Source organism: Sorex fumeus, unplaced genomic scaffold, assembly GCF_029834395.1.
Source record: "Sorex fumeus unplaced genomic scaffold, SorFum_2.1 ptg000128l, whole genome shotgun sequence".
Classification (NCBI taxonomy): Eukaryota; Metazoa; Chordata; class Mammalia; order Eulipotyphla; family Soricidae; genus Sorex; species Sorex fumeus.
In genome coordinates this window covers 38,674,834-38,689,932 of record NW_026606185.1, presented here as the reverse complement: position 1 = coordinate 38,689,932, position 15,099 = coordinate 38,674,834, and the positions used below count along the sequence as shown (strand labels likewise).

At 43.4% G+C, this 15,099-nt stretch overlaps 1 protein-coding gene across 1 annotated transcript in view; it reads left to right on the top strand.

The window, feature by feature from the left end:
* Window positions 1-15,099, top strand: part of RPRD1A (regulation of nuclear pre-mRNA domain containing 1A) — a 50,194-nt gene that overhangs the window by 28,670 nt on the left and 6,425 nt on the right. The window lies entirely within an intron of this gene.

The following is a 15,099-nucleotide window of genomic DNA, read 5'->3' as shown; positions in this document are numbered from 1 at the left end:
TCCAGGTCAGCTTCAGATGATTTCTTTGTTCCATGACTGTTTTAACATGTTCTCACCTCCTGTCTTGGCCCTCATGTATATCCTTAAGCAGAAAATAATTGTAATTGATAATTGATGAGAAATCAGGACTTTCAATGGTTACAACACAATCTCTCTCTCTCTCTCCCCCCATCCCTCCCTTTTCTTCCTCTCTTCCTCTCTCTTCTCATCCCTCCTCCCCTCCCCTTCTCTCCTTTCTCCTTTCCTCTCTTATCTCTGCTATTATCAGGGACCGATAAACCAGGTTTACTTTTGAAAAGTCTTGCCCTTGGGGCTAGGATGATTCTCAAGGCCAGCATGTGTGAGGCCCAGAGTTTGATCACTAGCACTGTCTGACACCACCCATGCTCCCCCCCCCCCCCCCCCCAATGGTGTGGCCCTGGTGGCTCCAAACACCACACTGCTAGCTGAGCACTCAACGATTCGGCCTGTTCTGCTGGACTGAGCATTACCAGGACTGACTCCTGGGCCTCTCCAAAGCTTATTGAAAAGATCTTTCATTAGACTAGTTCTTGTTGAAGAGGTTTACTGCTCTAGCAATTTCTTACTCTAGTGATATATGAGAATTTCTAATTCCCCTGGGTTTTTTCGTTAGAGACAGCTCTTAGTAAATTTGTAGGTATGTTATTTTGCTGCTCCTATTGAGTTGATTTTATCATTCAGTATTTATTATTTCAGCAGTGTCTAGCTGTACCAAAGATAATTGCTTTTCTTTGTTGTGAGAGCAACTGTTTGATTAAGTATCACCAGCAAACTCATCTGCCCCAGATTCTTCGCCCTTAGTGTAGCGTTTCTCCTTTCCAGTTGAGTCCGCCTGTGTGCATGTGGACACCTTCAGCTGAGTTCAAGATGCTTTAGAGATTACTCACCTCCATGCAGGAAAAGGATGGAATTCTATAGTCAGTTGTCAGGTGTTTGATTTTTCTGACAGAACTTTAATATTAATGTTTTGTTTTATTGTTAGCAGAATTAAGGGTAAGTAATGTCATGCAATTTTTTGTCTCTAGTCTTTTGGAACGGTTACTTTAACTTCTATTGAGCTTCTGTTGCAGGTATTGGACATGGGCGTATCTTCTAATGATGTCTTCAACATTAGCATATTTTCCTGCTAAAAATAAATATCAAACTCCAAAGCTTGTATTGTCTCATGTTTTTGAAAACTGAAGACTAAATCTTTGTTATTCTGCTGAATACTGCTTTCTCATTTACCTTGATATCACTGGTTACAAAATTTATATTAAAAATGCAGACGTAGAAAATAGACTAAATAGAGCCCCCTAGCCCTCTTTACCTCGCCTTTCTAGCAAATTTCTTGGTCGACAGATGTAGATGGGAAGGCTGATAATAGTGATATGAACTTTTTCCATCTGTCTTGTACTATTCTAAGCACTTCACAGTTATCAGCCCATTTAATCCTAATCCAAGAATTGACATTGCAATTTTATAGATAAGGAGCTATAGACATGATGCTGAAAGAACTTGCTTTATTAAGGTTATAGAACTAGCAAATTGTACAGAACTTATTCTGCCTCTAAACATGCACATTTACTTCTGTTTTGGGTGGGGGGGGTGCCCACACCCAGCAGCGTCCAGAGTTTACTCTTGGATCTGTGGTTAGGGATCACTGTTGGTGGGGCTCAGGGAACTACATATAGTGCCAGGAACTGAACACTTTGGTTGGCCACATACAAGGAAAGTGCCCTACTTGCTGTACTATCATTCTGTGCCCCTGATTTTAATTTGAAGACTTGTACAATAACAAAAGCTCAAGACCTATCTCATAACGTTTCAGCTTACTGTTATCTCATAGATTATTTGAAATAGTGTTCTAGGTATTGTTTCTTTCCTCCCTCTTCCTCCTCTCTTTGGGCCACACCCAGCAATGCTCAGGTGTTACTCCTGGCTCTGCACTTAGGAATTACTCTTGGCAGTGCTTGTGGGACCATATGGGATGCTAGGGACTGAGCCTGAGTTTGAAAGGCCCTACCCACACTACTATTGCCCCACTGGTTGGTTTTGTTTTGTTTTATTTTAGGGGGAGTTCTTTTAGTGCAGCTAAATCTTATAAACACTTATTCATTTGTTTTGTTTTGTTTTGGGCCATACCTGACAATGCTCAGTTTTTACTCCTGGCTCTATACTCAAGTATCATTTCTGGCAGTGCTTGGGGAACCATTTGGGATACTAGAACCTGGGTTGGCCTTATGCTTTATGCAAGGGAAGTGCCTTACCTGCTGTACTATACCTCTGACTCCAGGTTTTTTTGTTTGTTTTTAAATATATAAGGTGGTACTTAGATTTTTATAAATCTAGGAAGTTACTCCAGTATTTTTTTCTTTTCTTTTTGGGTTACACCTGGCGATGCCCAGGGGTTACTCCTGGTTCTACACTTAGGAATTAATCCTGGTGCTGCTCGAGGGACCATATGGGATGCTGAGGATCAAAACCGGGTCAGCTGGTGCAAGGCAGATGCCCTACCTGCTGTGCTCTCACTCCAGTCCCTCCACTGTATTCTTTGTAAATCATTCTCTCAACTTTCTCTCTCTTCCCTGGCAGTGCTCAGGGCTCATTTCTGATGGTGCTCAGGGGACCATTTACTCGATTTACTCGAGCGGGCCCAGTAACGTCTCCATTGGAGACTTTGTTGTTACTGTGTCTGGCATATTGAATACTCTCGGTAGCTTGCTGGGCTCTCCGAGAGGGGCGGAGGAATCGAACTCGGGTCGGCCATGTTGGCCGCTTGTAAGGCGAACGCGCTACCGCTGTGCTATCGCTCCAGCCCCAGGGGACCATAGACAGTGCATATTACCCACTGCTCTATCTCTTCGTCCCGGAGATTTTCACTTTGTGCCCAACAAGTAGGTGCTATCACTTTGGAGTTGAAACTGAGAGGTCGAGGCTCCAGGCTTATACTTATATCAGCTGTGATACCAAGTGGCTTTTGTTTAGTTTGTGGGTTTTGACCTACCCCCAGTGGTGCTCAGGATTTACTGCTGGCCCTGTGCTCAGGAATCATCACCGATCGGCTTGCGGCAATGTGTAGTGCTGGGGATTGAATCCAGGTTGACCACGTGCAAGACAAGCACCCTGCTCACTGTGCTATCTATCTGACCTTATCAAATAGTTCTTAATTTTGGTTTTTTTTTTGGGGGGTGGGGAACGGGTGGAGGACCCACAACCAGTGATGCTCAGGAATTATTTTGGTTCTGCACTCAGGAATCACTCCTCATGGTGCTTGGGGACCCATACAGGATGTTGGGTCAGTCATGGGCAAGGCAAGTGCTTTACCCCACATACTATCTGTCCAACCCCTCATAGTTTTTAGTTCTGCATCTTTATTTTATTATTATTTTTAGTTGTGCATCTTTAGACGTCAACTATGATGAGGTATTGTTAATTAACACTAAAGGGCCAGTTTCATTTTTGAAAAGAAAACCATCTTTGCATGATGCTTAAGGTCACTTTATATTATTTAAAAAACGAAAACTGGGGCTGGAGCGATAACACAGCGGGTAGGATGTTTGCCTTGCACGCAGCCAACATGGCCGACACTGGTTTTATTCCCAGTACCCCATATGGTCCCCTGAGCACCGCCAGGAGCAATTCCTGAGTGCATGAGCCAGGAGTAACCCCTGAGCATTGCTGGGTGTGACCCAAAAAGCAAAAAAAACCCAAAAAAACCCCAAAACTATAGGTGCTTCTTTATGAAGCTTGAGACTATCGGTACCTGTTTCTTAAGCAGGTAACATCATTTGTTCATTGTATGGGTTTAATTTAATTGATCTAAGGCTGTTTCTTTTATCTATCTTGGCCACAGTTAGGCCTCTTGCGTGAGAAACATCGACTCCAGCTTCTTCATCTTTTGTCTCTTTGACCCTTGGCTAGTTTCATTAGTTTTGTGCATTATATTGTAGGGATGGAGGTTAGTAAATTTACATTTATAAACTGTTTTGTAGGTTGTTTTGGAAATTATTCCGTGCTGTCTGGAAGCTGAAATTATGTAAACTCAAGTTTTACTTGTGTATCTTGGAACGCATTAATGACTAGATGTAATTCAAATTGCGATTACATTTTGATATTGATATTTTTGGGAAGGGGCAGATAGAGATTAGAAATTCTTCCTTAATCAACTTATTTTTGTTGCTTAATTGTGATTATCCATTCATGTTATATTAGTCATAAAGAAGCATACTTTAAAAAATCCCTGTTTGTATCATATAAATATGTGTAAGTATCAAAATATATGTATTTGTGTATACATACAAATATATGTATTTGTATCATAGATATAAGTATTTTGTGTTTTAAATTGTAGACTTCCATAGAAAATTGGAGGTTACATTTTGGTGGCTTTTGAAGTGAAAACCTTGCTTCCAAGTTCTAGAAGTCAGGATGGAAAAGCTGTCAAAGTGCTTTAATCTTATGCAGCGTTAAGTCAGTATACACACATGTATGACATTTATTCCCAGTGTGGGTTTAGTTGAGTCCATCTAAGTCTGTTTCTTCTGGGGTCTGCTTTGCCCACACCTGGGCCTCCTGTGTGAGAGGCATGTACTCGGCTCCTTAGTCTGTCTTTCTGGCCCTTCGTTCTGCTTTGTGCATTATCGTTAGGTAGTATAGTATTACAGAGAATATCCTGGGGGTGGTGGTTTGTTAATCCTTGATTGATTCTCAGAAGTAGAATAAAATAGCTGGGTCGAAGAGAACATATGTTCCAGTGTTGATAATATAATCAAGCTTTCTAAAAAATAATTTGTTTTTATACTACACCCAGCTGTGCTCAGAGCTTCCTCCTCTGGGGTACTACATGCAGTACCAGAATCATATCAGTGTTGGCTGTATACAAGGCAAGGGCCTTAACCCCTGTACTCTTTTTCCAGCCACCCTTCCCTCTGCCTCCCCCTTAAACAGGACCTTAGCAATTTATGCCTAGCAGTGTTGGGTGGTGGCTGGCCAACGTGCCATTCCACATGTCAAATTAACACATGCTAAGCATATACTTATCCCTTGAATCAGTTCTCAGGTTCTGCCTGATTTTTTGCAGGGCATCGGACAGGGACTTAAAGTGCTCAGGTCCTGTGGGAGACGGGGCTCTGGGCATTTCTTCCAACATACATGGTATGCTTGCAAGCCTCTAGGGCTACACCCAGCTTGGTTTGGGGGATCTCTTGTGGTGCTGGGAATCCTGGAATTTTCTGTGTGCAAAGCCCAGCCTAGGATGTAGGACTCATTATTGATTTCGTGATAGGAAGGTGTGATGTTCTCCCAGCAGTGCTCATGGGCCCCAGGACCACTTCTTGTGATAGCAGGACTGGCACTTGGTGCTGATTCTTCTGTACTGGGTGCCAGAAGTGCTGACTAAGTACCACCAGGGCCATACCAGTGATGCTGGCAGGGGAGGACTCTGGGTTCATACACCTCGTGGTAGTCTGGGACCAGGCATGTTGAACAGGGCCTCTACCTGCAAGATGTGCTCTAATTCTTTGAGCTATCCCTCTGGCTTCTCAGCAGTGCATTTTCAGAAACCTAAGTATTGATACCTTTAGCTTATCCCAAATTCCTCAGATTAAATTGTTTGTTTTGGGGGCATAGCCAAGTGCTTAGGACTGACTTGTGGTTCTGCACTCCAGGGTCATTCCTGGCTGAACTCAGGGGATAATATTGGGGTGCTGGGGATTGAATCTCCTTTGAGCACGTGCAAGGGAGAGACTGTACCTGCTATACTATTGCTTTGGCCCCTTCAGAATTTTTATTTATTTATTTGCTTTTTGGGTCACACCTGGTGACGCACAGGAGTTAATCCTGGCTCTGCACTCAGAAATCACTCCTGGCAGTGCTCAGGGGACCATATGGGATGCCGGGAATCGAACCCGGGTCGGCCGTGTGCAAGGCAAACACCCTACTCACTGTGCTATCATTCCAGCCCCGGCCCCTTCAGAATTTTTTGGGGGGATTCATTATTTGTTTTATTGTTTCAAGTTTTTTTTTTTTAACCATTCTTTTTTGGTTTGGGGGCGACACTTGCCAGTGTTCAAGGCTTCTTTCTGGCTCTGCACTCAGATCATTCCTGGCAGGCTCAGGAATGCTAGAGAACAAACCCAGGTTTGACGCAAGCATCCTGCTCAGTGTAAGACCTTCCTGGCCCTCCCTTTTTTTTTCCTGGCCCATCTTTTGAAAACTCTCGATGTCTGTATGTGATAGTTCCCTCTTTATTCACATGGATTTTGCCATTGCAATTGCTTTCTGCTTTGGGGGAGGGAGCAAAAGGGAAAAAGTCCACTTTGACATGTAAATGAAAGACTTTTTGTTTCTTATTAGAATAGGCATTCTAGCTCCTGCATAATTGCCCTTGTGTGTGCTGTCTTGATTGTCAGTGTCCTCTTAATTCGTACATGACTATGTTCTGACTTATTTTTTAAGAGGAAACCGAGCAACCATACCTGTTTCAAACCTTCAGTACTGCAGTTGCAGCTTGGGATCTTATGTCAAACTCTTATGTCAAACTCTGGTCATATTCGTGAGTCTCTGTCACTCTCACCCTGTGCCAGATGACAGGCAGCAAGGTGCTCAGCACGTGAGCCTGTTCCTGGGTTAGTGTCTTTGCACTGGAGGTGCCTAACAGTGTCTGGAATGCTCTGCTTTCTCCTGATCTTGGCTGGTTCCAGATTTTATTAAAGGTTACATTCTTTAGTCACCTCATCAAGTCCTCTTATCACTTCCCAGGCACTCCATATGGTTCCCTGAGCCCTGCCAGAGGTGGTTTCTAAGTTCACAGTTGTAAACCCTGAGCACTGCCAGTGTGGCCCATAAATAAGCCAAGACAAACCAAAAAAAAGTGGACTGCTTGGGGATTGGAGAGAGAAATAATACACAGTACATGCTTTCCATGTGGCTGACCCCGATTCTGTCCCTCTGCACTGCCAGACGTAATCCCTGAGCACTGCCATGTGTGAGCTCCCTCCCCCCCATTCTCCACCCCCCCAAAAAAAAATCTATGTTTAAGGACTCTAGATTGTAGAGCTATAGCTGAGCATTTTGAGCAAACTAGGTTCTAAAATTATTTCAGCCCTTTGCCCTTTTATTCTTTTCAGTAGAATAACGTTTTAATGAAAATGTTGCATGAGCGTGAGAACAGTACTCAGCAGTTATGTAAGGATTAAATTGAGAAGAGCCGCAGTGCTACTGTGGGGAAGAACTGGAGCCACAAATGAAATCAGTTTTCAAGCTACTGGTTCCTTTTGCTGAACCAGAGAAGAATTTGAGCTGTAATTATCCTCTCTACTCTTTCATGGCATAGTAATGATATGGTAATAACCTTCTAGAGAGATTATGATTATGGAATTTATGCACATAAAATAATTAGCACCCTGCCTGAGGCAAGGGAAGTGAATAGTAAATCACTTCGGTACTACTGTCCTGAGAGTTCTTAGGAGTGAGGTGAGATGGAAGAAAGGACAGGTTGGGGGCCACAGTGAAGCCTGAGCTGATGTTTGTAACAGTCCCAAAGACAGAGGTGTTGAGGCAGCTTGGGTGAACAGGAGTGAGGGAGGTGGCCTTCACATCTTGGCCACCTGAGCATGGGTTAGGACGGGCCCCATAAGGCAGTCTTTAAATGTGCCTGGTTTGCTGGGCAAGGCCCATAAACCCATCTCCAGCACCCAGATTCCTGGTCCGTGTGCTCAGGCTGCACTGAGGAATTGCTCTCTCATTCAGGTTTCCCTGGGATGATGCCTTTTCTTAAATCTTAGGGGGAGATGAGTAAAGCAAAATAGTTTTTCTTTCTGGTTTTTGGGCCACACACCTGGCAGTATTCGGTACTCTATGTTTAGGGCTCACTCCTGGCCAAATCAGGAGAGCGTAAGAGGTACCAAGCATTCAATCCCGGTTGGCTACATGTATGGCAGGTGCCTTACTTGCTGTACCATCTCTCCAGCCCCTCAGAAAAAATTGTTTTATTTCAAGAAGTTTACTTGGAGAAATAAGATAACTCAAGAGAGAGTGACTTCAGTCTCTTAGAGTTCCGCTCCATTGACAACAGGGTTTCTCCTGCGGTGAAATGCCTAGAATGACTTTGAAGAAAGTTCTATGTGCAATTTCTCCCAGTTGCCTTGGCCTAGAATTCTCTGCATCCTCAAGTTAGTTTGGGGGAGGAGGGGGAAGCTTTGAGCTCATATTCTTATCACTACCCTTAGTTTCTTCTGGAGCTTCCCCTTTGCTGAGGTGAGGGGGCACCCTTCTCTGGGTGGTTCTGTGGGTTCTGCATCTGGATGGTGGCTTAATCTCTGAAGAGCTGAGTTTTAACATCTTGGAGGGATGTATGTGGTCTTCATGCTACTTTGGGGCAAGGCAGTTCCTGCCTGCCTGCCTGTAGTGAGGGGTGGCAATATCCTTAGTGTTTGAAGATCTGCTCTTGCTGCTTGTGGATTAGAACAGTGAGAGGTTTGTAATAGACTAGTTATGACCGGCTTAAAAGTTGTATGATGACTGCTGAAGGTCTAATATATGGTTGATAGCAGTGAGAAGACAAAGAAATGATTAGTTATGGGAACCAGTTGAGTTACCCTAATTTGTTACGAGGGTATATAGGAATAGGAAGAAGCAGTGATTAACAAGATTTTGGAATCCATGCCATAAATGATTCTGGCATTGATTTGAAAAGATTCTATTAAAGTAGGATATTTGGAGGGGAAATGATTTGGTTTTAGGTGTGTCAATTTCTTTTCCTTTTTTGGGGGGTCACACCCAGCGATGCTTGGGGGTTACTCCTGGCTCTGCACTCAAAATCACTCCTGGTGGTGCTTAGGTGGCCATATGGGATCCCAGGGATCGAACCCAGGTCAGCCGCGTGGTGCAGGGCAAACGCCCTACCCGTTGTACTATTGCTCCAGCCCCAGGTGTGTCAGAATAATTTTTAATGGACTGTAGGTAAGGCATTTACTTCGTAAGCAACTGTGAAGACCACTGGCCTTGTTTGAATCCCTGACACCATGTACGGATCCTGGAGCACCACATGGGGTCATTCATGAACATAGCCAGAAATAGGTCCTGAGTGCAGCAGGATGTGCTCCCCCCATTCTTTTTAACTGTAAAATATATCCTCATATTTTGGGAACTAATGATCAGCACACATGGATACCACCTTAAAATTCATTGCTTTCTTCATGTCACATTTGGTCAGGGTTCATTCCTGACTGTGCTTAGGGATCACTCTGGTGCTCGGGGGACCATATGTGGTTCTAGGGGTTGAATCTATACCAGCCACATGCAAGACAATCCCCTTAACCTATGCCCTAATTTCACTTTTCTTAAATAATTTTTAATAAGCTTCCTATTTTTACTATAATGTTGGTAGTTTGATTTTCAATAGCTTATTTTAAAAGAAGTTGGTTGTTTTGTTTGGGGAACATACCCAGCAGTGCTCAGGGCTTAATCCTCACTCTGCTCAGGGGTCACTTCTGGCTAGACTCAGGGTCAAACGTGGTACCTGGGATCGAATCTGGGTTGGACACATGTAAGGCAAGTGCTGTGTATGCTGTTTGGGGGCCACATGCAGTGCTCACGGCTTATTCCTGATTCTCAGTGATCACTCCTGGTAGTGCTTTGGGACCATATGGGATGCTGGGGATAGAACCCTGGTCTTCCATGTTCAAGGCAAGTGTCCTATCTACTCTGTAGTATCTCTCTGACCCCTTTCCTGGTTTTTGTGTTTTGTTTTTGGTGTGTGTGTGTGTGTGTGTGTGTGTGTGTGTGTGTGTGTGTGTGTGTGTGTGTGAGAGAGAGAGAGAGAGCGAGAGAGTGTTTTGATTTTGTTTTAGAGGTATGTCTGGAATTGAACCTGGATTGGCTATATGTAAAGCAAGAGCGTTACCTGCTATACTGTCTCTGCAGCCGCCAAGAAGTTTTTTTTTTTTTTTTGAGGCACCTAATTTATAGCTCTGAATAGTAGTGTTTCAGGCATGCGCTGTTGATGCAGCATACTCGCCCCTCAAGTGTCCAGCTTCACCACCACTGCCTCCTGGTTCCTTTTTCCTGAACCACCTCCTCCAGTAGCAAACTCGGCTCTCTCATACATCTCAGGGTCTGTTAGCATTGGCTGTTTTTTTATTTCCTGATTATGTTTCTTTATATTCCACACAGGAGATAGACTCTTTAGCTCTCTGTTAGTGTTTCTGCTATGGGTTGTGGGTTTTTTTCTTTTTTGCTTCCCCCCCCCCAAAGAAATAGGGGAAAAAAGTGGGGAGGCTGGAGCGATAGCACAGTGAGTATGGCGTTTGCCTTGCACACAGCCAACCGGGGTTCGATTCCTCTGGCCCTCTCGGAGAGCCTGGCAAGCTACTGAGAGTATCCCGTCCACCACAGAGCCTGGCAAGCTCCTTGTGGTATATTCAATATGCCAAAAACAGTAACAACAAGTTTCACAATGGAGACGTTGGAGGACAGTGCTGCAGTATAACAGTTTTTTTTTTTCTTTTTGGGTCACACCCGGCGATGCTCAGGGGTTACTCCTAGCTCTGCACTCAGGAATTACCCCTGGCGATGCTCGACTGTATGGGATGCTGGGAATTCAACCCGGGTCGGCCGCGTACAAGGCAAATGCCCTAGCTGCTGTGCTATTGCTCCAGCCCCATTGCTACAGTTTTTTTTTTTTTTTTCAGTTGATTTTTATTGGACCACACCTGGGTTCAGAGTCTGCTCCTGACTCAGTGCTGGCCAAGGGGGTTACATCTGGTGATGTTCTGGGGACCCTGTGATGTCAGGGATCAAGTCTAGACTTCTGTCAGCCAAACCTTTGCACTCGTTCTTTGAGCTTTCTGTCTCCCGGGCTCCCATTTCTGTTTCCCCATCTCAATTTCTTGTTGAGAAATGTTTTTTTGGGGGGGATGAGGGAGAGAATTTTTTTGGGGGGGTGGGTCACACCAGATGATGTTCAGGGGTTACTGTTGGCTCTGCACTCAGGAATTACTCCTGATGGTGCTCAGGGGACCATATGGGATACCGGGGATGAAACTTGGGCTGGCCATGTGCCAACTAAGCATTGTCTCTGGCCCCAGTCTTTTATCTTTTGAATCCTCTTTTAGGTAAGTCTTTATCTCTGGTAATTTTGTCATAAATTCCTAGAAGAGAAGAAAATGAACAAGGATAAGATTTTGGTCATGTGAGCCACAATTTGAGAAATTTGTTTTTTCTTTTTTTTTTTAAATGAAAAGGTGTTTGAAGTAGAAACTTTACACATCATTGATGTGTATCACTTCTAACCAGAAGTGGTTAGGACAAAGTCTTTAACGTTTAAAAATTGTAAACTAAAAAAAATCTGTTTTACGTAGAAATAGTAAAACTATTTTAAGTGTATGGCTTAATAATGTACATACACTTTGTAGTGTAGCTTATTTTCAAGACTCTTAATTTTGCCAAATGAAAGCTGTCAATCCAGACTGGAGAGAAGTCTCAAAGGGCCTGTATATAGGAGGGTCCGGTTCCCTCCTTGGCTCCGCATAGCCCCCTGTGCACTACTGATAGGACCTCTGAGCAGCGTGTCAGATTGCTGTTGCTCCAGGAACTGCTTAGTGCTGTCCCAAACCTCAGCCCCCAGTCAGTACTTGTCATTGTTGTCGCCACCACTCGCAGCTGCAGCCACCACTCTGAAGTTGACAACGCTGGATACAGACTGGAAATGAAGTTGTGCAGAGTTCATCTTGAGTGCTGTCAGAGCAGTAGTGCAGTGGATAGGGCGTTTACCTTGTGTTCAACCAACCTGGGTTTGATCCCTGCACCACATATTGTCCCCTGAGCCCTTCCAGAAGTGATCCATGAGCACCAGTGGGTGTGCCCCCCCCCCCAATCTTTTACCTGTTAACAATGCAGAAGACTAATGGAACCTCTCAAGTAATAGCGTTGTAATTTCAAGGATTTTTGTTGGAAATAAAATTGCTTTTAGAAAGCTTAAGAAAATGAAAATGTGGCCGACTCATGTTACTCATGTTTGGTCTCTGGTTTCCCATATGGTCCCCGAGCCCTGCCAGTAGTGATCCCTGTGCACAGAGCCAGAAGTTGGTCTTGAGCAGGAGTGACACCCCGCCCTCGCATCTCCCCACCCATCCAATGAGAGACCTGCCAGGAACTAAAATATATGCCTTTTGGATTACATTCATTGACAATAGTAATTTCTGTTAAAAAGTAAAATTGTTTAAGTTCTCATTTTCTTTTGGGCTTTGGACCACACCTGGTGGTGCTTAGGGCTATCTCCAGCTCAGTGCTCAGAAATTGCCCCCAGTGGGTCTTACAAGGACCCCCAGCGTGCTGGTAAGACCCCCCAGGGTGCTGGTAGTTGAACTCTGAGCTCCAGCATGCAAAAGTTGTGTCTAAATCCTTTGAGCTAATTCCTGGGGCCTTGAAAATTTCCCTAATCTAAAATGGACCCACCAAACTGGTGTGGGAAAAGTGAGAAAGGACGTTCTAGTTAGGTTTTATATTGTTCATACTGGGTTCGAGCAACACTAGGCCAAATATTGAAGTAAATTATGGCGGGTCCCAAAGAAGGAGAGTCACTGCCGCTTCATATTTCCCAAAGACGGTTGCTTGAGGAAGACTTGTGAACAATGAAACACATGCTGGAGAACCAAACCATTTGTCGCTCTCCCAGCTTAGTCATACTCTGCCTCTTACAGAGATGGATTTTACAAAGTGAAAAGTGACTGTCACTTTCCCAAGCCTTGTTTCAGAGTTTTCTAGAATCTGGACTATATTCAAATTTGTTACCTTCCATAACTAGGCAACTTGTTTAGTTACTAGAGTCAGGATTGGGTGTTGTTTTTATTATAGTAGATATCTCAGAAATTGGGTAAGAAGCAAGGGTAAGAGCTGGGTGATGGAACAGCGGGTAGGGCACTTGCCTTGCATGCGGCTGATTGAGGTTCAGTCCCCAGGTCCCCATATGGCCCCTCGAGCCTGCCAGGAGTGGTTCCTGAATGCAGAACTGAGCCCCAACACCCCACACGCTTTGTAAAATAGGCAAGGGTAGACATGGTGCTTCAGCTGTTTTAGGATTTATAAGAGGTGATGCAGCTGAAATTTTTTGGCAGGTAGGAATGCTAATACCTGTCAGTACACAGCGCTTACTTCTAACTGTGGTCAGGGATCACTCCTAGCAGCCTCCCAGGAAAGTATGGGGTTCTGGGGATTGAACCTCAAATCAGCCACTCCTTACACATTACTGTCTCTCCAACCCTGAAATTCATATTTTAAGAAAAGTTACAATCCTGTGAACAAAGAAGGAGATTTAATTGCATCCAAAAAATAAGGCTGGCTGGAGAGAGGTAGAGCAGTTGCCTTGCACACAGCTTACCCAGATTTGATCCCCAGCACGGATCCCCCGGGTACTGCCAAGGTTGGCCTAAACAAAAATATAAGGCACTCGTGTAAATATACTTAGATGAGTTGCTACCAAACAATTTGCATTGCAGAACAAACATATTCGAACCAGCCCTTAAATGATTAAGAGATTTATTAGAAAATGTATTCTCATATATATATATATATAATTGTTTTAAGTAATCCTGCTTTTACTCAGAGAAATACTACATAGATTTTTTTTGGCTTATGATAAATATTTAATAAAGAAGAACTTTTCTGTTATAATTATTACCAGACATATATTATATTTAAGCTGTTACATTTTAAATTTTAAAGAAATAGTTGAACCACAGTGAGATACACAGTTATAAAGGTATTCATGATTGGGTTTCTTTCATACAAATTTCCAGTATCTGTCTCTTCACCAGTGTACAGTGTACATTTCCCCCCACCAGTATCTCGTTTCCCTTCACTTCCCTCTGTGCAGGCAGTGTTCTGCAACTCTTTGTCTCTCTGTTTCCCTCTCTCACTCTCTCACCCTCCCCACACCTCAACACCCCTCCCCAACCTTTTTTGGGTGTAATGGTTTTCTCTTAGCTCTTCTTAATGCAACATAACTTTGATGCAAAGGATTTTATGATGCCTCGGTAAACCTTTTTAAAGGCTTTTGAAACACCCCTGTTTTATAATGGAAATGGAGGTGTCAGTAATTCGAGCAGTCCTTTTCTGGGATTGTACAGGTAGTGAATGGAGGTAACATGTGCATGAGTTTGACCTAGTAGAGCTTGACCTAGTAGTTTGACCTAGTATCTTTTGACATAGTAGAGTGAACAAGATAAAGTTCATTAGAAGCTCTGGTAAAATTCTCTTGTGATGTAGGACGGTTGATTTCCAGTTAATATTTTTAACTTAACAGTATTTAACTTTCTGTGAACTTTGAGGAATTTGACTCCCACTGAAAGTTGAGAAAGATAAGTACAGTAGAACTTGAGTTCAGAAATAGCTTGAATAGTAGACCAATGGAAGTATGAGACAGCTGCAGGAAAATTTTTGTGGTGGTGATATATACTAGGTCTTGAAAAATATCTTAGTATTTAGATACTAAGGAAACCTTTTCTAATAGTGGTGCAGAGATTTTAGGGGCAAGAGATTTAATACTGGGGTAAGGCTCTTGCCTTGCAGTGAGTTGGCTTAGATTTCCCCCAAGCACTGTGAGGAGTGTTCCCTGAGCACAAAGCCAGGAGTTAGCACCTCCCCCCATTACACACACACACACACACACACACACACACACACACACACACACACTTTAAGCTAGTTTTAACGCATTTGTATTGTGTACAGGACAAATTACACACCTCTTGATTTATTAATGTTGAAGCAAGTGGCAATAAAAAGAAGGCTCCTGACTTCTGGGTAGAGACATCTGTGTATCTGTATATAAATAAAATAATAAGAGGTAGCTTTAGCTGTGATCCAGTAGTGAGAATGGCAAACCAAAACTTGGGAATGGATTTCTAGAAAAAGTTGATATTCTCAACTCTGATATTTGGGTACATTTCTTTCAAAATCAGGATATCACATGCAAGGCAAGCTCTATGACTGAGCTACTTTACCTGGCCCTATGTGGGTAAGAATTGTAAGATTGGAGAGTATTGCATTTGACTATTGGTTTGAAACAGACACAAGGTGAATCCTATTTGAGGTTTT